The following is a 27,831-nucleotide window of genomic DNA, read 5'->3' as shown; positions in this document are numbered from 1 at the left end:
CTGAATCCTTTGTCATTCTCAGTTAATTTTCAACTCATGGAGAAAACAGGAGTAATTATTAGCCCCCTGCTTAATACATTTTCCCATTTTAAGATGAGGAAACTGAGGGAAAAAATCATTAACTTGCCCAACGTCAGGCAGCCGTGCAGAGAGCAAGTTCACGGGCTGTGCCCAGAGAGTGGGTAGCCTGTCTTATTCAATGTATTTGTGGGATTAAGAAACTGAACTGCAAAAACAACACTTGTGTCATTCGGAGCTTAATGTTTAGAAACAAACTAAAATCTTTTTTGAGGTTTGTCTATATACCTTCAACCTAACTCTTCAACACCCAATCAGAAACACAAGTAATATTATACAAAGACGCAAATAATCAAAATCCAGCCAGAGCACCTCACCCCCCATGCTACCCCATTCCTCCCACACCGAGCCCCTTCTCAGCACCCGGGCCTCCCATTCTTTTTCCTCACCCGAGCCCCCACCTCTGCACAATTGGTCCTAAACTGAACCCTCCGTCACAAGCTCATTATGAACCCATTATCCATCTCTATCAGGTGTTGCTCCTGAATCCACTCTTCCACCTGTAACTCCAATCTTGGTCAATCATTTCTCACTCTCTCTTAGGCTAGAACTCTTCAGCACCTTCTTGAAACACTACTTCCAGACAGCTGAACTGCTGAATCATGTGGATCTAACCTCTCATTCCTACAGTACTGGCCCTTATCGTCTGTCCCCTGGAGTCTACAACACGCTCCCAACTATCTCCTGCCTCCCTGCCACCACTTATGGGGTCTTCTACCAATGTGACCGTGCGGGAGCACAACGCTACCCCGCCACCACAGCACGGCAGGCCATACATCATCTGGACAGCCAGTGGACAAGCCGTCCACTGTCTACGGGTTCCTCTCCTACCGCGTGCCTTAAAATTCCTTAAACATGCCATATTGGCTCTTAAATTTTTGGTCCTTCAACCATGTGTTTCTGCCTGAAAGACCCCTCCTCGACTCCCAGGCCCCACCTCCTCCAGGTCTACAATCTATATAACCTACTTCCTACTAAACGCCCCCCCACCCCAAGTTTATAAGACTCCATTTAAGAATCATTTCCAGAGGAGTTTCAAGATGGCGGAAGGGTAAGACGCGGAGATCACCTTCCTCCCCACAAATACATCAGAAATACAACTACATGTGGCACAACTCCTACAGAACACCTACTGAACGCCGGCAGAAAACCTCAGACCTCCCAAAAGGCAAGAAACTCCCCACATACCTGGAGACAAAAGAACAGGGACGGGTCCTGCACCAGTGGGAGGGAGCCGTGAAGAAGGAAACGTTTCCACACACTAGGAAGCCCCTTCGCGGCGGAGACTGCGGGTGGCGGAGGGGTAAGCTTCGGAGCCGCGGAGGAGAGCACAGCAACAGGGGTGCGGAGGGCAAAGCGGAGAGATTCCCGCACAGAGGATCGGTGCCGACCAGCACTCACCAGTCCGAGAAGCTTGTCTGCTCACCGCCGGGGCGGGCGGGGCTGGGAGCAGGCTCGGGCTTCCGGTGGAGCGCAGGGAGAGGACAGGCAGCGTGAACATAGCCTGAAGGGTTTAGTGCGCCACGGCTGGCCGGGAGGGATTCCGCGGGAAAAGCCTGAACCTGCCGAAGAGGCAAGAGACTTTTTCTTCCCTCTTTGTTTCCTGGTGCGCGAGGAGAGGGGATTAAGAGCGCTGCTTAAAGGAGCTCCAGAGACGGTCGCGAGCCGCGGCTAACAGGGCGGACCCCAGACACGGGAATGAGACGCTAAGGCCGCTGCTGCCGCCACCAAGAAGCCTGTGTGTGAGCACAAGTCACTATCTACATCCCCCTTCCGGGAAGCCTGTGCAGCCCGCCGCTGCCAGGGTCCCGGGATCCAGGGACAACTTCCCCGGGAGAACGCACGGCACGCCTCAGGCTGGTGCAACGTCACGCCGGCCTCTGCCACCGCAGGCCCGCCCTGCACTCCGTGCCCCTCCCTCCCACCCCCCCGGCCTGAGTGAGCCAGAGCCCCCGAATGAGCTGCTCCTTTAGCCCCGTCCAGTCTGGGCAGGAACAGACACCGTCCGGCGACCTACATGCAAAGACAGGGCCAAATCCAAACCTGAACCCGAGGAGCTGTGAGAACAAAGAAAGGGAAATCTCTCCCAGCAGCCTCAGGAGCAGCAGATTAAAGCTCCACAATCAACTTGATGTACCCTGCATCTGTGGAATACTTGAATAGACAACGAATCATCCCAAATTCAGGAGGTGGACTTTGGGAGCAAAGATACATTTTTTATCCTTTTTCTTTTTTTGTGAGTGTGTATGTGATGCTTCTGTGTGTGATTTTGTCTGTATAGCTTTGCTTTCACCATTTGTCCTAGGGTTCTGTCCGTATTTTTTTTTTTTAGTATAGTTTTTAGCGCTTGTTATCATTGGTGTATTTGTTTTTTGGTTTGGTTGCTCTTTTCTTTCTTTCTTTCTTTTTTCCTCCCTTTTATTCGGAACCATGTGGATGACAGGGTCTTGGTGCTCTGGATGGGTGTCAGGGCTGTGACTCTGAGGTGGGAGAGCCAAGTTCAGGACATTGGTCCACCACAGACTTCCCAGCTCCATGTAATATCAAACGGCGAAAATATCCCAGAGATCTCCATCTCAACGCCAAGACCCAGCTCCACTCAACGACCAGCAAGCTACAGTGCTGGACACCCTATGCCAAACAACTAGCAAGACAGTAACACAACACTACCCATTACCAGAGAGGCTGCCTAAAATCATAATAAGGTCACAGACACGCCAAAACACACCACTACACGTGGTCCTGCCCACCAGAAAGACAAGATCCAGCCTCATCCACCAGAACACAGGCACCAGTCCCCTCCACCAGGAACCCTACACAACCCACTGAACCAACATTAGCCACTGGGGGAAGACACCAAAAACAACAGGAACTACAAACCAGCAGCCTGCGAAAAGGAGACCCCAAACACAGTAAGTTAAGCAAAATGAGAAGACAGAGAAACACACAGCAGATGAAGGAGCAAGGTAAAAACCCACCAGAACTAACTAACAAAGAGGAAATAAGCAGTCTACCTGAAAAAGAATTCAGAATAATGATAGTAAAGATGATCCAAAATCTTGGAAATAGAATGGAGAAAATACAAAAAATGTTTAACAAGAACTAAAGAGCAAACAAACAACAATGAACAACACAATAAATGAAATTTAAAATTCTCTAGAAGGAATCAATAGCAGAATAACTGAGGCAGAAGAACGGATAAGTGACCTGGAAGATAAAATAGTGGATATAACTACTGCAGAGCAGAATAAAGAAAAAACTGAAAAGAATTGAGGACAGTCTCAGAGACCTCTGGGACAACATTAAACGCACCAACATTTGAGTCATAGGGGTCCCAAAAGAAGAAGAGAAAAACAAAGGGACTGAGAAAATATTTGAAGAGATTATAGTTGAAAACTTCCCTAATATGGGAAAGGAAATAGTTAATCAAGTGCAGGAAGGGCAGAGAGTTCCATACAGGATAAATCAAAGGAGAAACATGCCAAGACACATATTAATCAAACCATCAAAAATTAAATACGAAAAAAATATTAAAAGCAGCAAGGGAAAAACAATAAAAAACATACAAGGGAATCCCCATAAGGTTAATAGCTGATCTTTCAGCAGAAACTCTGCAAGCCAGAAGGGAGTGGCAGGACATATTTAAAGTGATGTAAGGGAAAAACCTACAACCAAGATTACTCTACCCAGCAAGGATCTCATTCAGATTTGACAGAGAAATTAAAAATTTTCCAGACAAGCAAAAGCTAAGAGAATTCAGCAACACCAAACCAGCTTTACAACAAATGCTAAAGAAACTTCTCTAGGCAGGAAACACAAGAGAAGGAAAAGCCCTACAAAAACACACCCAAAACAATTAAGAAAATGGTGATAGGAAAATACGTATCGATAATTACCTTAAATGTAAATGGATTAAATGCTCCAACCAAAAGACACAGACTGGCTGAATGCATACAAAAACAAGACCTGTGCATAGGCTGTCTAAAAGAAACCCACTTCAGACCTAGGGACACATAAGACTGAAAGTGAGGGGATGGAAAAAGATATTCCATGCAAAAGGAAATCAAAAGAAAGCTGGAGTAGCAATTCTCATATCAGACAAAATAGAAATTAAAATAAAGACTATTACAAGAGACAAAGAAGGACACTACATAATGATCAAGGGATCAATCCAAGAAGAAGATATAACAATTGTGAATATTTATGCGCCAAAAACAGGAGCACCTCAATACATAAAGCAAATGCTAACAGCCATAAAAGGGGAAATCAACAGTAACACAATCATAGTAGGGGACTTTAACACACCATTTCACCAATGGACAGATCATCCAAAATGAAAATAAATAAGGAAACACAAGCTTTAAATGATACATTAAACAAGATGGACTTAACTGATATTTATAGGACATTCCATCCAAAAACAACAGAATACACTTTCTTCTCAAGTGCTCATGGAATATTCTGAAGGATAGATCATATATTGGGTCACATATAAAGCTTTGGTAAATTTAAGAAAATTGAAATCGTATCAAGTATCTTTTTCGACCGCAACGCTATGAGACTAGGTATCAATTACAGGAAAAAAAATCTGTAAAAAATACAAACACATGGAAGCTAAACAATACACTACTTAATAACCAGGAGATCACTGAGGAAATCAAAAAATACCTAGAAACAAATGACAATGAAAACACGATGACCGAAAACCTATGGGATGCAGCAAAAGCAGTTCTAAGAGGGAAGTTTATAGCAATACAAAAAAATCCTACCTTAAGAAACAAGAAACATCTCAAATAAACAACCTAACCTTACACCTAAAGCAATTAGAGAAAGAAGAACAAAAATCCACAAAATCAGCAGAAGGAAAGAAATCATAAAGATCAGATCAGAAATAAATGAAGAAAAATGAAGGAAACAATAGCAAAGAAAAATAAAACTAAAAGCTGGTTCTTTGAGATGACAAACAAAATTGATAAACCACTAGCCAGACTCATCCAGAAAAAAAGGGAGAAGACTCAAATCAATAGAATTAGAAATGAAAAAGGAGAAGTAACAACTGACACTGTAGAAATACAAAGAATCATGAGACATTACTACAAGCAACTATATGCCAATAAAATGCACAGCCTGGAAAAAATGGACAATTCTAAGAAAAGCACAAGCTTCCGAGACTGAACCGGGAAGAAATAGAAAATATAAACAGACCAATCACAAGCACTGAAATTGAAACTGTGATTAAAAATCTTCCAACAAACAAAAGCCCAGGACCAGATGGCTCCACAGGTGAATTCTATCAAACATTTAGAGACGAGCTAACACCTATCCTTCTCAAACTCTTCCAAAATATAGTGGAGGGAGGAATACTCTCAAACTCATTCTATGAGGCCACCATCACCCTGATACCAAAACCAGACAAAGATGTCACAAAGAAAGAAAACTACAGACCAATACCACTGATGAACACAGATGCAAAAATCCTCAACAAAATACTAGCAAACAGAATCCAACAGCACATTAAAAGGATCATAACACCATGATCAAGTGGGGTTTATCCCAGGAATACTATGATTCTTTAATATAGGCAAATCAATCAATGTGATACACCATATTAACAAACTGAAGAATAAAAACCATATGATCATCTCAATAGATGCAGAAAAAGCTTTCAACAAAATTCAACACCGATTTATGGTAAAAACCCTCCAGAAAGTAGACAGAGAGGGAACTTACCTCAACATAATAAAGGCCATATATGACAAACCCACAGCCAACATCGTTCTTAATGGTGAAAAACTGAAAGCATTTCCACTAAGATCAGGCACAAGACAAGGTTGCCCACTCTCACCACTGTTATTCAACATTGTTTTGGAAGTTTTAGCCACAGCAATCAGAGAAGAAAAAGAAATAAAAGGAATCCAAACCAGAAAAGAAGAAGTAAACCTGTCACTGTTTGCAGATGACATGATACAATACATAGAGAATCCTAAAGATGCTACCAGAAAACTACTAGAGCTAATCAATGAGTTTGGTAAAGTATCAGGATACAAAATTAATGCACAGAAATCTCTTGCATTCCTATACACTAATGATGAAAAATCTGAAAGTGAAATTAAGGAAACACTCCCATTTACCATTGCAACAAAAAGAATAAAATGCCTAGGAATAAACCTACCTAAGGAGACAAAAGACCTGTATGCAGAAAACTGTAAGACACTGATGAAAGAAATTAAAGATGATACAGATGGAGAGATATACCAGGTTCTTGGATTGGAAGAATCAACATTGTGAAAACGACTCTACTACCCAAAGCAATCTACAGATTCAATGCAATCCCTATCAAACTACCACTGGCATTTTTCACAGAACTAGAACAAAAAGTTTCACAATTTGTATGGAAACACAAAAGACCCCGAATAGCCAAAGCAATCTTGAGGAAGAAAAACGGAGCTGGAGGAATCAGGCTCCCTGACTTCAGACTATACTACAAAGCTATAGTAATCAAGATAGTATGGTACTAGCACAAAAACAGAAATATAGATCAATGGAACAGGATAGAAAGCCCAGAGATAAACCCACCCAATTATGGTCATCTTATCTTTGATAAAGGAGGCAAGAATATACAGTGGAGAAAAGACAGCCTCTTTAATAAGTGGTGCTGGGAAAACTGAACAGCTACATGTAAAAGAATGAAATTAGAACACTCCCTAACACTATACACAAAAATAAACTCAAAATGGATTAAAGACCTAAATGTAAGGCCAGACACTATCACATGCTTAGAGGAAAACACAGGCAGAACACTCTATGACATAAATCACAGCAAGATCCTTTTTGACCCACCTCCTAGAGAAATGGAAATAAAAATAAACAAATGAGACCTAATGAAACTCAAAAGCAAAGGAAACCATAAAGAAGATGAAAAGACAACCCTCAGAATGGGAGAAAACATTTGCAAATGAAGCAACTGACAAAGGATTAATCGCCAAAATTTACAAGCAGCTCATGCAGCTCAATATCAATAAAACAAACAATCCAATCCAAAAATGGGCAGAAGACCTAAATAGACATTTCTCCAAAGAAGATATACAGATTGCCAACAAACACATGAAAGAATGCTCAACATCATTAATCATTAGAGAACTGCATATCAAAACTACAATGAGATATCATCTCACACTGATCAGAATGGCCATCATCAAAAAATCTACAAACAATAAATGCTGGAGAGGATGTGGAGAAAAGGGAACCCTCTTTCACCGTTGGTGGGAATATAAATTGATACAGCCACTATGGAGAACAGTATGGAGTTTCCTTAAAAAACTAAAAATAGATCTACCATACGACCCAGCGATCCCATTTCTGGGCATACACCCTGAGAAAACCATAATTCTAAAAGAGTCATGCATATATACACTACCAAACGTAAAATAGATAGCTAGTGGAAAGCAGCCACGTAGCACAGGGAGATCAGCTCGGTGCTTTGTGACCGCCTAGAGGGGTGGGATAGAGAGGGTGGGAGGGAGGGAGATGCAAGAGGGAAGAGATATGGGAACATATGTATATGTATAACTGATTTACTTTGTTATCAAGGAGAAACTAACACACCATTGTAAAGCAATTATACTCCAATAAAGATGTTTAAAAAACAACAACAGGCCTTCCCTGGTGGCGCAGTGGTTGAGAGTCCACCTGCCAATGCAGGGGACACGGGTTCGTGCTCCGCTCCGGGAGGATCCCACGTGCCGCGGAGCCCCTGGGCCTGTGAGCCATGGCCACTGAGCCTGCGCGTCCAGAGCCCGTGTTCCGCAATGGGAGAGGCCACAACAGTGAGAGGCCCGCGTACCGCAAAAAATAAAAAAAGAAAGAGTCATGTACCACAATGTTCATTGCAGCTCTATTTACAATAGCCAGGACATGGAAGCAACCTAAGTGTCCATTAAGAGATGAATGAATAAAGAAGATGTGGCACATACATACAATGGAATATTACTCAGCCATAAATAGAAACGAAACTGAGTTATTTGGAGTAAGGTGGATGGACCTAGACTCTATCATACAGAGTGAAGTAAGTCAGAAAGAGAAAAACAAATACCGTATGCTAACACACATGTATATAGAATCTAAAAAAAAAAAAAAAATGGTCATGAAGAATGTAGGGGCAGGACGGGAATAAGGACGCAGACCTACTAGAGAATGGACTTGGGGACATGGGGAGGGGGAAGGGTAAGCTGGGACAAAGTGAGAGAGCGGCATGGACATATATACACTACCAAATGTAAAATAGATAGCTAGTGGGAAGCAGCCGCATAGCACAGCGAGATCAGCTTGGTGCTTTGTGACCACCTAGAAGGGTGGGATAGGGTGGGAGGGAGGGAGACGCAAGAGGGAAGAGCTATGGGAACATATGTATAACTGATTTACTTTGTTATAAAGCAGAAACTAACACACCATTGTAAAGCAAATATACTCCAATAAAGATGTTAAAAAAAAAAATCATTTCCATGTTGTGCCTTTACAAACCCACATTCCCTCCTCCATCCCCCAACTTCTGTAAAAGTGTCCATCCCTTCTTTTTGGTCCCCATTCTTTGTCATATAAAGTTCCACCTTAGTCCTTATAGCACTCTTATTGCCCTTATTTCCTTACAGGTACATCTCGGTCTGCTACACTCTAGGCTCCTTGAGGACACGTACTGTATCTAAATTGTTTCAGTTTCTCTGGTGCCTAACATTATTCCTGGCATGTAGCTGTGGACTATTAAATGCTTGTTTAGTGAATGAATGAATGACACGTATGTTTAAGGTATTTATTTCTACACCACTTTGTGGTCATTCCTAGACATGGCACCTTGTCCAGGATCCTGAAATCCTGTGAATTAAGAAACATTCCCAATTTCTCCAAGATTTCCTCCTATTCTTAACCGTTCAAAATATTCATAAAAGATGGAAGACTCAATTGATTAGCTAACTTGTAATAGTTGTTCTACTGTTAAAAGGAAGACTTTTTTAACAAATGAAAGTCAAGAACAATAAAAGCTCAAGGAGTCAACCTCTCAAATTGTTCTGTATTTATTAGAAAAAACAACTGTGTGGATGTAAGTAAGACAAAACTTCTGCTTTTAATATTTTCCTTTAGTAAATTAAGTTCCAGTAGATACTTCTAGAGCATCCTTTGGCCTTTCCATCACATATTTTATGCTGTTGTACAAAGTCAATTCAAATTTACCACTATACATCAGAGAGAAACCAGAGTCATTATAAATAAATAACTTATTTTCTAAGATGAAGGGTCCAGAAAGTGGCTTTAAATATTAAATGTACCCAAATGTTTTCTTTTAAAATCAATAAGCCCAGATGACAACATGTCTTTTCTCCAAATTCCTGCTTAATTCCTTCTGATGCTTTCTTGATTGAGGCCATGTGTTATCTTGAGAGCTTTTTTTTTTCCTGTCAGTATTCCATTCCAATACTCTCACTTAGGATTCAGCAAAGAAAAGGGTCTTATATTCCAACAAGGAATGCATCAGAAGAACTCTAAATTGGATACTTATAAATGCCATGTCATTTACAGAAGTTCTTAACGAGGAAATGGAGAAATTTTTTGTTGTTTAATATGTAAAGACTCACATCTTAGCCTGGAAATTTAACCTCAAACATATTAAATAACTCATGTTATTCTAACTTTCTTGACTAATCAGTTCCACTGATTTTTTTGTTGTGTTTAGCCCATACTAGACATGTAGGGAAAGGGAGGGCAGACATAAGAAGTAAAGGAAATCCTCTTGACCTCAATAAAATTAGTTGAAAAAATAAAACAAAAAATAAATAAGTTGAGAATTAAAAAATAATAATTTTTAAGTACAATAGCAGAGATGCCAACTAGAGGTACACAAAAAGCCATCTAGGAGAGGTGGACAGTGAATTGGAAATTTAAGAATATAAAGGGTTAAGGGACTGTTCTTCAAGCAGAAATGTCCACTTGGGCAAAGATGCAATAGGAATGAGCATGGAATGTTCCAAGAACATTATCTTTCTAAAGTGCTGTTTGTAAGCTGGAGTATGTTGTAAAAGAATGTCATGCATTAGGGCAATGAAGAGACACTCGAATGCCAATGTGCATCTAATCCAAAATACCTTGGATTTATAAACATTCTTCTTTAGGAAGCAAACCAGAAGTGAAGGAGAACACTTACAGATTGGACAAATCCATTCGAGGGTGCTAAGGGTCCGTCCTAAGTTAATGGTAGCGATACTGGAGAATGATCAAATTACCGAAGCATTGTAAAGAAAAGGAATGTTACTAAAATACTCAACTTTGTGGCATATGAGAGAAGTCAAGTTAAAGGTGGTGAAAAGTTCTAGTGTAACAAGAGCAGTCGGGGAGGAGAGCTGTCTTTGAGGGGAATATGATGAACATGGATGCAGGATGAGAGTGGGAGAGCAGGAAGGATACTTGTGTGTCAGGGGAGGAGGAGAAATGTTCCTCCCACTCCCGATGTTTCCTCCATGTGGACAGATGTCCAGTAGTGCAACCCCCTCGGCCTTGCTCCATCTCCTCACTCACTTCTCCCCACAGGAGGCTGACTGAGGACCTTGACAGCAAAAGCTGGACATGTACAGCACTCTCCTTTTTCTCTTTATCTTTGGGCAGCAATCGCCAGTAGGAAGTGCATCCTGCTGTACACCACCTGTTTAAGTTTTAAAGTGGACTAATTTTAGGTCCAGCATTAGGAACTCTATTTCTCCCAAGTATAAGCCACCTTTTCCAGTTGCAACTTTATTAATAATAAAGATGGTATTTTGGTTTCATTTGTCTTACTCCTAGTCTATCCCTTAACTGGCTCATATCTTGGGTGTGGAGGATGAGTGCTAGTCATTGGTCCCCTAAAACCTCAGTAACATCCTTGAGGCAATGAGATCATACACAGAGATGCTAACTTAAGAAATATCAACATATAGGTCAAGGTTAAAGATGAATTCCCTAGGAGCAAGTATAGAGAAATAAGAGCGGAAGATGGCAGACAGAGAGATGAATGACCAAACGAGGGTCACCAGCACATGCTAATGCATTCCAAGTAAAAAGACCAGCACGGGCAAAGTCAGGAAACTATGGGGCAACACAAGGAAAAGACAATTCACCTTGTTTAACTAAACTATAAAGTCTGTGTAGGGAATGGGAGAAAGGAACAAAGGATAGGCTGTAAAGGTAAGTCAGAGCCAGATTTTAGAAAAATTTAGACATTTCTGCACAGCAATGGGGAAACTTTAAGTATTCTAAACAGATCTATAACTAGACATATGCTTCTTTAAGAAGCACAAACTGGAGGCAGTATATTGACAAGCCTGGAAAGGGGAGAGATGTCATATAAGGAGGAAAGAGAAATCCATACAGGAGTGATAAACCATGTGTGCAGTGGAATGGAGACAGAGAGAGAGAATGGATATAAGAACTATTACCGAATTGAGTGGTCTTAGGCAACTCTTCATTATAGGGGACTAGAAAGAGATATTTCAAGACTTCAGAGGTGTATAACACAAAGACCGGTAATGTCATTGAAAGAAATAAAAAAGTTGGGTAGAACACCAAAACTACAGGCAACAAAAGCAAAAATAAGTGGGACTACATCACACTTAAAATCTTCTGCACATCAAAGGAAACAATCAATAGTGTGAAAAAGCAATCTACAGAATGGAAGAAAAAAATTGTAAAGCACATATCTGATAAGGGGTTAATATCCAAAATACATAAGGAAATTTCACAACTCAGCAACAACAAGGACAACAGCAACATCCAATATTTTAAAAATGGGCAAAGGACTTGAACAGACATTTCTCCAAAGAAGATATTCAACATCACTAATCATTAGGGAAATGCAAATCAAAATCATATGAGATGGGCTTCCCTGGTGGCGCAGTGGTTGAGAGTCCGCCTGCCGATGCAGGAGACACGGGTTCGTGCCCCGGTCCGGGAAGATCCCACATGCCGCGGAGTGGCTGGGCCCGTGAGCCATGGCCGCTGAGCCTGCGCGTCCGGAGCCTGTGCTCCGCAACGGGAGAGGCCACAACAGTGAGAGGCCCGCGTAGCGCAAAAAAAAAAAAAAAAAAAAACCATATGAGATAGCACCTCACTCTCATCAGGATGGCCACTATCAAAAAAATGGAAAATAACAGGGATGGTGAGAATGGAGAGAAATTGAAATGCTTGTGCACTGCTGGTGGGAGTGTAAAATGGTACAGCCATTACGGAAAAGAACATGGAGATTCCATAAAAGATGAAAAATAGAATTACCATATTATCCACCTATCCTACTTCTGGGTATTTATCCAAAAGATTTCAAAAGAGAATCTCAAAGATATCTGCACACCCATGTTCATCACAGCATTAACACAATAGCCAAAAGATGGAAATAATCCAAATGTCCACTGACAGATGAATGGATAAAGAAAATGTGTAATATAAAAATAACAGAATGTTATGAAGCCTTAAAAAGAAGGAAATCTTGTCATGTGCTACCACATGGATGAACCTGAAGAACATTATAAGTGAAATAAGCCAGTGACGAAAGGACAAATGCTCTATGATTCCACTCATGTTAAGTATTTCAAGTACTCAAAATCAGAAATAGAAAGTAAAAGGGTGGTGCCCAGGGCAGGGAGAAGGCAAGAGGAAGAATTAGTGTTCAGTGGGTGCAGAATTTCACTGTAACAAGATGAAAAAGTCCTAGAGATCTGTTGCACAATAATGTTGATATACACTACTAAATTATACACTTAAGAATGGTTATTATGGTAAATTTTATTATGTTTTTTACCACATTAAAATAAAAAGAAATAGAGAAGTAAAGAAGAGGAACTTGTTTATTTGTTTGGTAGGGGGGAGTTGATATTAAGCCTGATTTTGTCACATATATATACACCCTGCACCTAGTGCCAAAATTTCCTCTATAAAAATAGCAGATTATGTTGTCAACTCTGCATGCTTGAACACATCAATTTGTTTTACATGTCACTTTTTTGGGACTGTGCCCCACTTCAACTTTGGCCTCCATACAGATGCTCCTGTAAATCCCTTACATGGTTCAATAAACATGGACTATGAAACAACATTCTACCCTACTGATGCCAAAACAAAACACTCCAGGATAAATGCAATTTTGCAAATTGTTTCACAGTCCAGCAGTTGCTATTTCATGTTCAGAATCAGAAGTCTGCTCCTTTTTATTGCAAAACAGCATATGCACATCCGTCAAACTCTTGTTCCATTCCTTATGAGAAGGGTAAGTCAGAGCCAGAAAAACTGATTGACCTTTTTTTTTTTCTACTACAACTCCATTTCAATACAGTTCAATGCACTTCAGTTTAAAAGACATTTATTTTATGTCTATTTTTGCCTGGCACCAAAGATCAAAGGTGAGTCAGTCAAGACTCCTATCTTCAAAGAGCTCAAAATCCAACAGGTGAGACAACTACATACATAAATAAATATAATAATAAAAGTTCTCTTATAGAAGCATTATCAAATGCTATAAAAACAGATTGGGGAAACCAACTTCTTCCTGCAGTATTCACACACACACACACACACACACACACACACACACACACACACACAAAATACGGAAGTGACATTTAAGAAGGAGAGAGAAGGAAAGGAAGTGGCATTTTGAGGTTCTCCTATGGACTGGGTACTTTACATACATTCTCTTATTAAACCCATGCAATGAGGAAACCAAGGCTCAGATGAGGCTCTTCCGAGGCTCTCCAAGTCTGCCTAGCTCCAAAGCTCATGCCCTTTCAGGTGAGTAACGGTGTGGCCAGCGTACAACAAGGAGGCACCGCTCAGGACTGAAGGAACGGGAGCAAACACAGACCCACAAGGGCCTGAAGTGTGTGAGAGGGGTGATGAATGCCATGCGACTAGAGCAGAGAAGATGATGGAAATACTGGCTAGAGGTAAGTTTGGGAAGGTCAGCTGGGCCTGGATTGTGACGGTCTTCTATTTACCAGCAAGTAATCTGAATTAAAATCCTGAGGCCAGTAATTTTCAAATGACACTCTAAGGACAATGCCCATATAGGAAGTTCTGAATATTTTTTTATATGGGGAATTTGGGGTAGGATTTATTTTAAGAAAAAAAAAGGGTTCTATTTCTAAAAATCGTATTTAAAGAAAACCCACAGGAGCAAATGGAGGGTCACTACAGACTTTTAATCATCCATATGCGCTTTAGAAAGATAAATATGGTGGCTGTGTGGGGAGGACAGTCATCTAAGGAAACAACTTTTGGACTGGAGACCAGTCAGGGGGCTTCAGAAATAATATAAGATAAAGCTTTTTAGGGCCTGGATAGACACAGACAGTGGTAGAAGGATGGATTCAATAATTAAAATATATAGAACTTGGTGGCAAATTTGCTGTGGGGAATAAAAAGGTCAAGAATGACTAAGTTTTCTAGTTCAAACAACATAGTAATAACCACTAACTAAGACTGAGAAAGTTTGGTAAGAGGAGTCGACTTGGAGAAAACAATTAGTTCACACTTGTTTCGTTTTGACATGTTGAGTTTGAGGTGTCTTTAGGACATGCAGAAGAAGACATCACATGTGTGAATTAATTAGATGGGGAAATTCTTTCACAGTGTATATCAAACCACCACAATGTACACTTTAAATATCTTATGATTTTATATGTCAATTATACCTCAATGAAGCTGAAATTTTTTTAAAAGAACTAATGAACCATAAAAAAAAAAAGCTTCACAAAGTAGACAGATCTATGAATGTGGAAGATGAGAGAATGGGGCTGACCCACTCATTTAGCAGGGACCACTCATTTTGCCTTCTCCCCTTCTTCCTCATAGTTATTAAACTCACCGTTTTCACAGAGCACATGGCCACTCATTTCCCAGCCTCTCTTTTTTTTTTTTTAACATCTTTATTGGAGTATAATTGCTTTACAATGGTGTGTTAGTTTCTGCTTTACAGCAAAATGAATCAGTTATATATATACATATGTTCCCATATCTCTTCCCTCTTGCGTCTCCCTCCCTCCCACCCTCCCTATCCCACCCCTCCAGGCGGTCACAAAGCACCGAGCTGATCTCCCTGTGCTATGCGGCTGCTTCCCACTAGCTATCTACCTTACGTTTGGTAGTGTATATATGTCCATGCCTCTCTCTCGCTTTGTCACAGCTTACCCTTCCCCCTCCCAGCCCCTCTTGATGCTACAGGTGGTCAGGAGACTATAACCTCATCAATGCAATTTCAGCAGAAACACTGTGTACAATTTCTTTATCACTTCCTTTGGAAATTCTTGACCTTCACTTCCTGGGTGTTGGAACATAGACATGGTGCCACTGGGCTACTGCAGATGGTGCAGATAAAGACAGCACCTTAGGGGATGGTGGAGCAACAAGAGATAAGAAAACTGAGATCCTGGTTGACCAGATGGAGCATAATCACGCACCTACCTATTTGTTACAGCAGCTTAGCCTCACTCTGACTAATGCATGGGGCATCAGCATATATTTCAAACCTCAGGATGAATGAGATCACCAGAAAAAAAGAGAGAAAACTTAAAGGAACACAAAGATGAGCAACAATCTCTAAAAAGTGAAGAAAGGCCCTTTTACAAGACCAAAAAAAGAGCCACAGGGGTAGGAGAAGGTCAAGAGAGAGGAGGGTACTTCGGACAGGAAGAAGACTGGTTTAGAGATATACAATGGGACAGAGGAAAACTAAGATGGAGATTTAAAAGAGGCTAATCAATTTGGTGAAGAACAAAATTGATCTTTGTTCTTTGCCAGAACAAAGTCAGTGAAGCAGTAGGGGTGGTGGCCTATTAAAAGTTAATAGGAAGGAAGGAAGCAGCTAGAGTTGCGGAAGACTACTGTTTCAAGAAGTAAAGAGGGGGCTTCCCTCGTGGCGCAGTGGTTAAGAATCCGCCTGCCAATTCAGGGGACACGGATTTGAGCCCTGGTCCGGGAAGATCCCACATGCCGCGGAGCAACTAAGTCCGTGTGCCACAACTACTGAGCCTGCGTGTCACAACTACTGAAGCCCGCATGCCTAGAGCCCGTGCTCCACAACAAGAGAAGCCACCGCAATGAGAAGCCTGCGCACCACAACGAAGAGTAGCCCCTGCTCGCCGCAACGAGAGAAAGCCCGTGCGCAGCAATGAAGACCCAACGCAGCCAAAAATAAATAAATAAATATTTTTTTAAAAAAAAAAAAAAAGGAAAGGGAAGAGAGATGGAAAAAAGTATTTTGACGGTCATTTTATATAGGCTTAAAACTCCTAAATGTATGGTGACTCAAAGGAATTAGAAACCAAATAAGAAGGCTTATTTTCCATTCTATCGATAGATCTGATGGGTTCCCCTTGCCAGTACCAACGCTGTAAGTCAGAAGTAAGGGAGGAGGCCAGGGTAAGGTTTTATCCTAACCTTAGAACTTCCAGTAGTTAGACAACATCCCAAGAAAATCTCTAAGATTTAACAATAACTTTTGGAAATTCACAGTTTTGTAAACTCTTCAGTAAATTTTTGCATGTTGACAAATATCTCCAACTGCCATTGGTGGTGCCTCTGTTACAAGATGGCAACATAAAATCCACACGGGTGCATAAGACGGGAAGCTAGTGATGGTTAATTTCCCAAAAGACATGCTATTTCCATCTATCACATCCCTGCAGTTACAACACTCCCATCCAACTTTCCCATCCCCAAGAGAGGGCTCCAGGTGCATGCTCTTCTTTAATTGGTTTCTACTCTCACCTTCCTTTTAAGTCATCATTTTCTGGGATAATTGGCATCTGTGAATTCTCACTAGAGTCCGTTTCCTTCTACTGAAAAGGAACTTAAATTACAACCTAAGGAAGAAATATATTCTCTGTTTAACTGAATTTTCCCTGTTGTTTAATAACTAGTTCCATTTGCTGCATTCTGTAGTTATACATAGAGAGAAAAGTTAAAAAAAAAAGAGTAAATTATGTTCATCAATATTTGAGCCCCATCTTCAGATAATTGATTCTATTAATTGATTTCAATTTTATTCTAATAACTAGGCAATAGATTTTACATTATTCCACATTTGTTTCTGCTAATGAAATTTTATATGCACATTAATTGCTAAGTACAGGTTTTGCAAAAACTGTTTGAAAGCTATCTTGCAGTTTCCTTTGAATCACAGGATTTCATGAACCACTGTTTATCCCTTTCAAAAGCTGTACTCTTCATATAGGTTATGGTGGGGATGCTATCAGTATAAACCAAGGGTAATATAAGAAATTTCTCTTTGAAATGCATCGCTGTGTTTAAAGATAAGCTGAATACATTATTCTTTATATTACACAGTAAACTCCTTCTGTTATACCATAGGAAGAGTTTCTCTCTGGTCCTAATTCCAGGAATAACTGTTTCATGTGAGCAACTGACATCATAATTTTCTAGATATTGAAAATCAAATAACCAACTGCTTCCTTCATAGGCTTCCAGTAAGCTTAGCACCAAATCACTGTTCTCCCCTTACAAATGCATAAGATTTTGTGGTATATATTTTTCAGAACTAGGCTCAGTCCTAAATCCATTTTACTTTCCAGCCCTTATCTTTCCTTTGCTTTAATTGTCTTACCTAATTTTAATTTAGCTATTTCCTTATTCTCTCTATATATATTTGGGAGTTTCCTCAAATTTTAAGTAGGGAAGGATATAAATGGATGGATCAACTGATGGATTATTGACATACACACTTGATATTGCTAGGATTTCCATTCTCAATTAATGCATTCATTCATTCATTGAGCCATTCATTTGACAAACACTGGTCCAGTTCCTGCTAAGGGAAAAGCATTGAAACAGGCACACAACAAATATATTGATGGCTCCTACCCTCAGGAACTTTACTGTGTGCAGGCAAGCCATAACATACAACTAATAATATATGATTAAAAAGTGATCGGTGTCATAAGAAAGTGCAATGAAAGTCTTATCTGACAAAGATCGCATTGCCAACCTATGCTAAGGACCATCTTTCCATGAACCCAGAAGAGGAGGCTAAAGCTCTCTTCACACCACTGTTGGAAGTTTCAGGTGAATCAACCTAAGTTATCAGTTACCATTCTGGATTCCTTCAGAGGAACTGTCTTCTCAAAATAGGGAAAAGATTAATATAATTTTTAAACGAATGGATTCCAGTCCAGCGATTCAGAAATAGTATTCACAGTAGTAAATTTTTCTACATGCCTTGAAAAACATCAAGACATTATCTTGCTTTTCAAAACAATTTTGTTTGTGTTGTCATAGTCACAAAATGTTTTATGCATGTAATATTATTCTAAATATTTATTAACAGAAACTTAAGTTATTCTTAATATCAGGTTTTTAATTTAAATTATGAAAGTTGGTTGCTTTACAGTCTAAATAAACTAAGTTCCACATAAGTAGCAGAGACAGAATTAAATAGGAAAAATGTCATTTAGGAGATATTTAGAGTCAGCTCCACTATGCCCTTTTTATTTTATTTATTTTTCCAGGGCAATATAGTTAGTTAACTTTTAGAATGAAAGACCGCATTAAGAACAACAGTTCCTGAACATGATACACTTATTAATTAATGAGCATTCTTTTTAAATATATATATGTATATATATATATATATATATATATAAAGAGAAAAAATATTTCATTGCAAAATACATTTGGAATCACAGACAACAGCAAGAATTCTCAGTAGCTTTCCCATATGCTAATGTGTATTAAAGAGGAAGGTGAGTGGGAAATGTATAATAGATAGCTAGTGGGAAGCAGCCACATAGCACAGGGAGATCAGCTCGGTGCTTTGTGACCACCTAGAGGGGTGGGATAGGGAGGTTGGGAGGGAGGGAGACGCAAGAGGGAAGAGATATGGGAACATATGTATATGTATAACTGATTCACTTTGTTATAAAGCAGAAACTATCACACCATTGTAAAGCAATCATACTCCAATAAAGATGTTAAAAAAAAAAAAAAACAAGAGGAAGCTGAATGGGTAGGAGCACACAATGTATTGAATATTTCAAGCTTATTTGACTCAGAACACTTTTTTTTTTTTTTTTTTTTTGGCTGCATCAAGTGGCTTGCAGGATCTTAGTTCCCGGACTAGGGATGGAACGGAACCTCGGGCCACGGCAGTGAAAGCACGGAGTTCTAACCACCGGACCTCCAGGGAACTCCCTCAGAACACTTTTTAACGCAGAACATCTTTAACATTTCATGGGCCACTAGAGCGCCAGTTTGGTAAATGTTGCTCTAGGGCCCACTTCACATCACTGTCAGGTGTTCTCAGATAAATCAAATGTGAGACCTTAATGGAGCTTCTGGTATTTGGATGAAAACAGAAAGAAGAGTTGAGGGAGAAGTGCTAATTTAATATGAGTTTCTCCCACACAAAATCCCTGAGCAAATCAGTCATATGTCTCTGTGGTAGCTAAGTAATGCCTCCACCACAAGATGTCCACGCCCTAACCCCTATAACCTCTGAGTGTCACCACAGATGGCAAAAGGGACCTTGCAGGTGGGATGAAGCTAGGGATTTTGAGATGAGAGATTATCCAGATGGACCCAGTGTAACCCCAAGGATCCTTATGAGGGAGGCAAGTGGATCAACAAGGGAGAAGGTGATGTGATGACAGAACCGGAGGCTGGAGTGATGTTTTTTGAATATGGAGGATGGGGTCAGGAGCCAAGAAATGCAGGCAGCCTCTAGAATGCGGACAAGGCAGGGAAACAGATTCTCCCCTAGAGCCTTTAGAGGAATCACAGCCCTGCCAACACCTTGGTTTCAACCCAGTGAAACCCACTTGGGACGGCTGATCTCCAGACTGTAAGGTAATACATTTGTGTTGTTTTAAGCCAGTAAATTTGTGGAAATTTATTACAGCAGCAATAGGAAATTAATATAGTCTCTTAGTAGTCAAAAATTTAAAAATAACTTTTATGAATCATAACTCTCGCTTTCAGCAGTTTAAACTATTGTTTTCTTTGGTGGAAAAACGGTTTTAAGAGAAGCACCAGATATCTGTGAACACTGAAAATAATTGGGGGTTGATGGTCACTCACCTTTTACTTCAAATATTTCTTCTATTGAATTTTTTATAAGAAGCACTTATTGGGACGTCTCTGGTGGCGCAGTGGTTAAGAATCCGCCTGCCAATGCAGGGGACACGGGTTCGAGCCCTGGTCCGGGAAGATCCCACATGCCGCGGAGCAACTAAGCCCGTGTGCCACAACTGCTGAGCCCGCGCTCTAGAGCCCGCAAGCCACAACTACTGAGCCCGTGTGCCACAACTACTGAAGACTGTGTGCCTAGAGCCCGTGCTCCGCAACAAGAGAAGCCACCGCAGTGAGAAGCCCGCGCACCGCAACGAAGAGTAGCCCCCGCTCGCCGCAACTACAGGAAGCCCACGTGCAGCAAAAAAAGACCCAACGCAGCCAAATAAATAAATAAAAGAAGCACTTATTATTTTAATGGAAAACAATTCGTTGAAATTAATAAAATAATTTGGGTTTGGATATTCAGTGGGGTCTATCAGAAGTTCATGCATCTTTTCATAGTCAGAAATAACCATGCCCTTCTGTAAAGCTGCAAGAGCTGACCCAGTTAGGCAAGGGTATTGATGAGTGCAGGAATAAGTGTTTATGCAGCAAACCTACACCTAAGAATGATTGGGTCAGTGTTAGATAATGTTTTGTGGGTGTAATTCTTCCAGCAAGGAGGCCAGGAAGGTGTCTACGTTGCCAGACTACTGGGCAAAATTTCCGAGAAACGGCAGGCCTCTTGCTCCTACTCCTACAGAGAGAAAGAGAGCCACTCAGTTCACCAGTTTCCTTCTGATTCAAGATAACTCCAGATCTGTTTGTAAGCCAGGTCTCTGCCAGCTGGCACAATATGTAAAAATGTTCAATAGCTCCTGAATAAGAACTCAGGTCAAATAACTCTCCATGTCAGAAGCTCAGAGTTCAGAAGTGTTTTTCCTTGTTAACATGTTTTAAACTTGTTAATAATTAGCCATGTTACCGAACACACAACATGAAAGCTTTTAGATACTCAATCTGATATTCAAATCAAATCAAAGAAGCTAAAAAAAATAAGAGAAACTGAAAGGTTGTTCAGCCGTCTAAATATGCACTGTGAGTTTGGGGGGTGTTTTGTTTGGTTGGTTTTGTTTTGTTTTGTATCACACACTTGCTTAAAGACTAAGATGTTGGGGCCTTAATCTCTAAAAAGAGTGCATCCAGTCTTCACTCAGGCAGTGAAGTGAAGGACCACATCTTCTGTAACAGGGATTTTCACTGCATCTAGATTGTAAAGTAACAACAAAAAGAAGCATGTAATTTCTTCTCTAAAACCGAAGCCAGTCCTAAAGGCATTTAAGAGGGCAGCTGTCAGGGCTTCCAGAAGTGCTCTTTGTGTGGCCCATGGAGGAGGGAGGATATTACTTGGTGAAAAGCTGAAGAAATCAATGCTCAAGTAGAACAGTATGAAAGGTTTACCATTTTACATGATGCTGCTTCTAAGAGACAGCTGACTGCAGTGGTAATGAGCTAACCTTCTGTACTACACTTATCTGTGTTGGAATCCTGGGTCTTCTAGGGGACTCTGAGCATTGCTTAACCTTCCTGTTTCTTCATTTGTAAAATGAGGACAACAGTACTAACACAGTTACTCATAAGGCTGTTGGGATTGAATGAATTAATGTATGTAAAGTGCTTCTAAGCACCTAGGTATAACAAGACATTGCATATGTACTAGCTCTTATGCTTTTACCTCTACATTTTTCTGTCCCTAAATGAATGTTCAGAATATTAGCTGCCAGCTATATTCTCCCCTTGAACAGTCCAGGGACTAAATTATGGACCCTCTAGGGGTACAAGCCCTTAACCCCACCACCACCACCCCTGACCCAACCCAGAATCTGCCCCTCGATCCAGAACTAAGAATTTCTGGAGGACAGAACTCATACCATTCCCAGAAGCCTTTACACCAGCACTCAGCCTACCTCTTCCAAGGGAAGCTCCTTCAAGCCAGGCAAGGTGTTCCCCTTCTGTGGAGCCTCCCAGAAATATTAATGCTGAGTGGAAAGAAAGCCCTCTCTGAGGGATGTGCTGCACTGCATGTTGGCTGGTACTCTCCCCCTTAACCACCTTATTCCTACTATGCTCTGGACCAATGCATGAGAATCATCTGATGAAAATTCAGATTCCTCAGCCTATCCTGAGATTCTGACTTGGTAGCTGAGGTAGGGCCCCAGGAGAGGCCACAGACCACACTCTGGGAAACCCTGCCTGTTCCAGGCAGAGATGCTTAACCTAGTGGCAGCTGTTAGAGCAGGACCACATCTTATTTGTCTTTGTACCACCAGATCTAGCACTTAGTAGTTGCTTAATAAAATTACTGTTGCATGAATGAGTGAGAGCAGGAGGAATAACACTTGTCCTTCATAGATGGGAGAAACAATCTATTGCCCAACGCATAGAGGAGTGCAAACCTAGCAGAGAAGGATCACAAGTTGACGTTTTTAAGAGGTTTTCCTCTTTAGGAGTTCCAGGTACAGAGAATGTACAAGACAAAATTTCAACTTCTACATATAATTTTTTAAGTCATCCTTCATCCTAGGTATAGAATTTTTTTTTTTTTTTTTTTGCGGTACGCAGGCCTCTCACTGTTGTGGCCTCTCCTGTTGCGGAGCACAGGCTCCGGACGTGCAGGCTCAGCGGCCCTGGCTCACGGGCCCAGCCGCTCCGCGACACGCAGGATCCTCCCGAACCGGGGCACGAACCCGTGCTCCCGGCATTGGCAGGTCGACTCTCAACCACTGCGCCACCAGGGAAGCCCCCTAGAAATTTTTTGATTGAAGAACAGACATGGGTCATTCCTGCTTAAAATTGATCACTGACATCTGAACTAATTTGTCATGGATTAATCATAAAGTGACTGAAAAAATAAGTGGCCTCTGTGTTCTTGACCTTCTTTCCTCTGCTTTATACTTTATTTTTCATTTAAGTAGCAAAGCAATTCTATGAGAGTTTGTGATACTCCAAATCTCAATTAAAATACCAAATGGCAGTCATCTTAACCAAAACCACACCTTAATACTTAAAAGTCATTCAAATTTGGCAAAATATTTAGCCTCACCACTCTTTAAAGACTCAGCACACATTCATGGTATCTTTCTGTCAAAGCAGAGTATCACTAGAATTGCCAAAAGTACCTCTTGTTTTCCAGACTGTTACTAAAATATTTGTGTGCTCCTTCAGCAGATTTCATTGAAAATAGCCTGATCCTGGCATCAGGGAGCCAACCATCCTCATCCAGTCTGCAGGGCTGACTCCGTTATTATCTTCCGCATATCATTTCACATCACTTAACCTTTCTGCATTCTGTATATCTAAGAAACCTGGGACCAGTGAAAGAAAAGTGCTTGTCAGCTATTCTATAGGAACATGGGAAAAACAAATGAGGTAATGCTGAGAAGGGCCAGTTTTATCCAATCACATGAACAAAGGAATTGTGCAAAATGTCTCCTTACTTCATGGACAGATGGTGCTTCTGAGAATTGAAAGATTAGAGCAGAAAGTAAGGAGACGAGGTGCTAGAAGCCTAAAACCCTAGGAGAAAGAGGGAAGAGTGGCCATGATTTGATAGGGGGAAGTAGAGGAATAAAGCTAAGATGAAAACCTCACTAAGACGAGGAATACATGGGAAAGAGGAATGCCAAGAGCACAGGAGAAATAGTCATTCTCATGAGTTGCTAGCAAAAATAATTTAGCGTATCAACTTTCAGGCAAATTGCATTTATTCTAGAGTAATGTTTGATGGGAATGTTAATTGGTCATGGTTCTATTTGGGCAGGGAGGGCAAGGCAGAAGAGAGGAACACTCTATTTCTACTGGTCATGGTTAGAACTTAGTGCTGTTTGCATTCTACCTATTCTTTTTTTGGACTGAGACAACCTGAAAAGCAGTTTCTCCGTATGTAGCCAGGCCTCCGCGACAGGAAGCTGCGGCCCCAGAACCTCCGTGTGAGTCTCCACCAAGGCTAATACTAGAGTGACAGAATGGTCTCTCAGCAAAAGGCTCAGAGGAGCTAAGACTTTTTGGGTTTTATTTTTTCATTCCTGAAAACAGGTGGAAAAAGAACAATCATTACTGCTCAGATTGGGGGCAAAAGTGAAGAAAGGGAGAAAAGTAGCACTACATATTGAGCATCTATTTGCCAGGGGCTGTCCAATGGACTTTGCATGTGCTATTTCATTTAACCCTCAAATGTTAACCAAGTTCACCTTACTGAGCACTTACTATGTAGTAAGCACTGTACCAAGCATTTTGATAGATTGTTTCAAAGATGAAATAAAACCAGGAATTGGATATTACTGTTATTCCCAATATATGAATGAAGAGAATGAGGCTTAGAAAGGATAAATAAGTTGCTCAAGGTCATGTGACTAATAAGTGATCCAGGGTTAAAATACATGTCTGTGTGACTCTAACTCTTACGTTTATACTAAACTAACACTCAGAAAGTAAAAAGTCCAATAATTATTTTTCTATTAAAATATAAATATCTTAAAATTCTATAGTTTTCTCATATGCTTCTGTATGTATAATGAATAGTAAATACAGTATGAAAAAACATTAATCCAAGAAATAGCAAAAGAAACACTCTAAATATCCATAAATAGGGACCCGTTAAATTATGGTACAGTAAAATGCTATATGGTCTTTAAAAGAATAAGCCAACTGTACTTAGACTCATCAAAAAGTTGATGAGGGGAACTTCTTTATTTTGCAATAAATGCAAAAATGAATGGAGAACTAGAAAATTATTTTGCAACCCCTAATGGAATAATGGACTGAGGCAGTAATAAACACTGGATGTCAAAAACATTAGACAAAATGTTGATGGGAAGCTTTACAATAGGCAGATCAGATTGACACCACCCAAATCCTCTGCTCAATCTTTGAATCACTCAAAATCAAACGTGAGACATATGAGCCTCTTAAGGTGATGCCGCAAGAGCACAGCAGGCACCATCTAGGAAGGATTCTTGCCAAAAATATTCAATCTGAATCCAATCAAGTCTCAAATACAAGGGACAGAGGAACAAGTTGAACAACACATGGACGGAACAGTCAAATCCAGAAGGTGTGGTCTTCTACAAGATAAATAACTTAAGTTTCTTAAATGAATGGATGCCTTTTTTTAAGGAAGAGAATTATTAAAGTTTAAAAGTGTCAATGGATGCCATATGTGGACCTATTTGACTTTTAATTTAAACAAAACAACTTTAAAAAGATATTTTTGAGAAAATTAGGGAAATTGAAAAATAGATTGGATTTTAGATTATTAAAAAATATTAGGCTTCCCTGGTGGCGCAGGGGTTGAGAGTCCGCCTGCCGATGCAGGGGACACGGGTTCGTGCCCCGGTCTGGGAAGATCCCACATGCCGCGGAGCGGCTGGGCCCGTGAGCCATGGCCGCTGAGCCTGCGCGTCCAGAGCCTGTGGTCCGCAACGGGAGAGGCCACAACAGTGAAAGGCCCGCGTACCGCAAAAAAAAAAAAATAAATTAATTTTCTGAGACGTGATAATGGCATTGTAGTAGGTTTTTGTTCAGTATGTCTTAGGAATACATACTAAATTTATGGGTGAAATTACATGATATCTTGGATTTATTTTAAAACACTCCTGAGAAAAAAGGAGAGCTATAGTTGAAACCAGATTAGCAAAGGTATTCTTACGGAAATCGTCCAACATATACAATAGCAGAGAAATAATACAATGACTCTGCATTCATCCAACTTCAACATTTTGCCTATCTTGATTCAAGTTATTCCTCCCACACATATCTTTTCTTGTATATTTTAAAGTAAATCTCAAACATCAGACAACATATCATTTCACTCATAAATATATCAACATGTATCACTAATCAATAAGGAGTTTTTCCTTTTCACATAACAACTAGGCCAATATCACATGGAACAAAATTAATGATAATCTCTTGATATTTTCTAACATACAGTAAGATTGTCAAAATATTGATAAGTATGTTGAAGCTGGATAATAGATATCTGGGAGGGGTCATTATACATGCTAATCTTGTGTATGTTTGAAATTTTTCATAATAAAACACTTGCTTAAAAAATAAGGAACTTTGTATGTACTGATATGGAAAAATGCTCAAGACATATTAAGTGAAAAAAGACACAGAATAGTGTACGTACTATGCCACAATTTGTGTTTAACAAGATATAGAGATATGTGTGTGTACATATATACATCTATATAGATAGATAGATAGATAGATAGAAAGAGAAAGTCATGAAATACAACCGGAAAATACACATGGAACTAAAAACAGTGATTGTCTCTGAGGAGGGGAACTAGAGCACAGGGGAAGGAAGAAGATATGTTTATCCTTTTGTATCTTTTGAATTTAGGGTTGTATATTATATATTCAAAAACATAAATCATTCATAAATTAAAAGAAAAAAAAACAATGTATAGACAGACACCTGGTGTATCATGTATCATCAAAACTAATCATTGGGCTTCCCTGGTGGCGCAGTGGTTGAGAGTCCGCCTGCCGATGCAGGAAACACGGGTTCGTGCCCCGGTCCGGGAAGATCCCACATGCCGCGGAGCGGCTGGGCCCGTGAGCCATGGCCGTTGGGCCTGCGCGTCCGGAGCCTGTGCTCTGCAACGGGAGAGGCCACAAGAGTGAGAGGCCCGTGTACAAAAAAAAAAAAAACTAATCATTAACTGTGATTATCAGTCACAGCTTAAACTAATCTAACTTTGGTATCCTACCAGATTTATGTTGGAAAATTGCTCTGATATCTCTAAAATCAGAAATCTCCAGCCATCTGTTTAATCCAATGTTCTGTTCTGGGTTTTCAAGCTACTATGGTCTAAAAGATTGCCACTTCAGCTTATTGTTATCTCCCTTACTTACTACCTCATGTTTGGCTTATTCTGGTTCAAACCTTTTTATATTTCTATGTTCCAGCGTTTCCTCAGTAGAGCAAAGCCTCTCTGTTTATTTCTCTGGTGGTTAAGCTGAAAGCAAGACCACCTTTCAAAACTGTTCCACATCCAAATGAGACCTGTATTACAATCCAGCTGCTACAGATCATTTTCTGCCCTTCCAACCTAGCTAAGTGTTGATCAACTAACATATACCAGTCTAGCTGTCATTACGGGGGATTTACCTTTTTTCCAAATTAAATTTTAAATAATTTAAACAGATTAGTGCCTAAACACAAAAATATATAGTTGTCTCTTTACAGCAACAATTTAGGTTTAACTGAGGCAGCATATTGGGAGCTTATAAAGCACCAAGGCATCTCCTTTTTAAATATTTTTTTTTCTAAATTTCTTCTTTTCAATCCCAAATGGAAAATGAAGCCAGAGTACATAACAAATAGAAAATCATGGAATGTTATTCCCTGTGTGAAACTTTAGAGCAACAATTATTTTTAGTAATATCTGGGCCAAATGTTCTTCCAGGATTCAGTTTATTCTGAAATTAAATACCATACAATATCAGGATGAGGAGTTTAAAATTCTGCCGTATTACTCCACAAGTAACTTTACAACTAGAAAGAATATGCTTTTATATATACCAACAGTTTTAGTAAGCATAAAATATACAACATGGAGAAATAATAGTCTTTTCTGGACAAAACATAATAATTGTGTGACTGTGAAATCA

The 27,831-nt window shown here is 40.1% G+C and overlaps 1 pseudogene; it reads left to right on the top strand.

Moving 5' to 3' along the window:
- Positions 1 to 1,118: 1,118 nt before the first annotated feature.
- LOC132519129 (ATP synthase F(0) complex subunit C1, mitochondrial-like) overlaps positions 1,119 to 27,831 on the top strand; it is a 65,501-nt pseudogene continuing 38,788 nt past the window's right edge.

This window comes from Lagenorhynchus albirostris, chromosome 4, assembly GCF_949774975.1.
Source record: "Lagenorhynchus albirostris chromosome 4, mLagAlb1.1, whole genome shotgun sequence".
Lineage (NCBI taxonomy): Eukaryota > Metazoa > Chordata > Mammalia > Artiodactyla > Delphinidae > Lagenorhynchus > Lagenorhynchus albirostris.
The sequence above is the reverse complement of the archived record's forward strand: the minus strand, read 5'-3'. Positions and strand labels throughout refer to the sequence as shown.